This window comes from Gavialis gangeticus, unplaced genomic scaffold, assembly GCF_001723915.1.
Source record: "Gavialis gangeticus isolate Ggan-Ray unplaced genomic scaffold, GavGan_comp1, whole genome shotgun sequence".
In the NCBI taxonomy this organism is placed as follows: domain Eukaryota; kingdom Metazoa; phylum Chordata; order Crocodylia; family Gavialidae; genus Gavialis; species Gavialis gangeticus.
The window spans coordinates 1,332,833-1,334,816 of record NW_017729031.1 but is presented as its reverse complement, the minus strand read 5'-3'; positions in this window follow the sequence as shown (position 1 = coordinate 1,334,816).

The window sequence follows — 1,984 nt, the reverse complement described above, 5'->3', positions numbered from 1 at the left end:
GCAGTACTTTATAACCGTTCAACCTCGTCATCCCTTGGGGCACTCTGGTGAACAAATGTTCCCCCAGATCCTGGTGGTCACCCCTGATAAACTTTTAGGTGGCCATCAGATCACCCCTGAGCCTGCACTTTCCCAGGCTAAAGAGCCCCATAGCTCTCAGCCTGTCATTGTAAGGTCTGTTTTCCTGACCTCTGATTGTGCTCTTCTTTGGACACTCTACAGCACCTGATGAAGTGAGTTTGGGCTCACAAAATGTATGCATCTCTGATGTAGTTATTTTATAAGGTGCATCTCAACATTGCCTTCTGACTGATTTAAGACTAACATGGCTAACTACCTCTCTGCTTATTTTTAGCAAGCCACAGAAGTTTAATAGTGAGATTTTTCTAAGAGCTTATCTCAACTGTGCATGTGGAATTTGGAGGAAAGAGCACAGAGAATAATCTGTATGCATATAGCTTGTATGTCTGTATCTCTGTAAATAATTGTCTTAATAAAGAGAGTCCTCTCCTGTACTGCATGCTGATTAATAACGTGAAACAAACAAAGTTGAACATAATTTTATAGGGCAAACAAAGGACATATCACTAACCTCAATTCGTTCCAACTTTCAAAGGACTGTTGCAAACAGCTGAGTATATGGAGTACATGGAGATTCTCAAAAAACCCTATATTTGTACAAACTTTAGCTTACATTTTTTTCCAAGTTTAATATAGAAATGCTCCTCCAAGGAGCACAGGAGACAACAATTTAGAGAAGAGGTGTTAGTGAAGATCTGCATGGGTAACTGAAGCAATGAGCCAGATTGGTTTTTTTTTCTATCTACTGAACTACTTCAACCAATTGGTAGACTCATAGTACTGCATTCAGATTGCTTAAGAGTAGCAAAAACAGCTGGTGATAGAAAAGAAATAATGTGAAGAGCTCTTATCAGTATCTTCAATTTACTTTACAAACCTTGTGCTAACAGTTCTGCAAGCAGACAGCAGTTGCCAGAGGGAGGGCATAGGAGGGCATGTGCCCACCCCTGAGATTGGCCCTTGCCGGCTGGGGAATGGGGGGGGGCAACAGCCAGTGCTCCCCTGAGATTGTGGGGGTGCTGAGAGAAGCGCTTCTGGGTTTGCCGCTGGCACTTCTGCTACTGGCAGGGATCAGCTGCTGCCTTCCCCCCAGTTGGCGATCAGGAGACACCAGTTGCCCAAGGAAGCCTTTAGAACAGTGTTCGGCAACTCCCAGCCTGTGTGCCAGAGCATGGCATGTGAAGCCATTTTGCTTGGCACACCACAGCTAGGAGGTTGGGGAGGGACCCATTCCCCCCCTCCCTTCTCCCCCCACCCTAATCCCCCCTCTCCTCTCCATCTGTCCTGGCTCCTGCTGCAGGTGCTGCTCTGCATTGAGCTCCAGGTGCCCTCCCCTTCCCTGCCCCCTCACCACCCCACGGCACAAGTTTGCACATGGCAGTAGTGGAGAGGCGGGAGCCCTGCCACAGCCATGCGGGTTGGTGCAGCAACAGTGCTGGTGTAGCAGGTACCCCTGCAGAGGCCGTGTGCTGGGAGTGGTGCAGAGGGGGAGCAGCAGCTGTGGTGGCAGCAGTGCTCAGGCACCAGAGGCTTTGCCTTTGCCCCTGCGCTGTGCTACCCTGATAGCTACCTACTCCCTGCTGCCTGCTGTCATCACCTACCACACCCTAAGGAGCCTCCTGCCTCCACTCCTACCCTTCTGTCACCCAGTGCCCACCCTGCTTTCATTGAGTGGGGAGAAAGGAGGAGAAGAAGACGTTGCTGCTTCATGCAGCAATAGGGAGGGAGGAAGGAGCAGGGGGGTGTGTGTGTGTGTGTGCGCGCGCGCACGCATGCGTGTGGGGAGGGGGGCAGGCAGGAGGTGGGGTTCTCACAGGCTCTAGCCCCATACAGCCCCCACCCCGGGGTAAGGAATGTGGGTGTGCACCCCACTCCAAGCTGCCCCAATCTGACACTCACATTC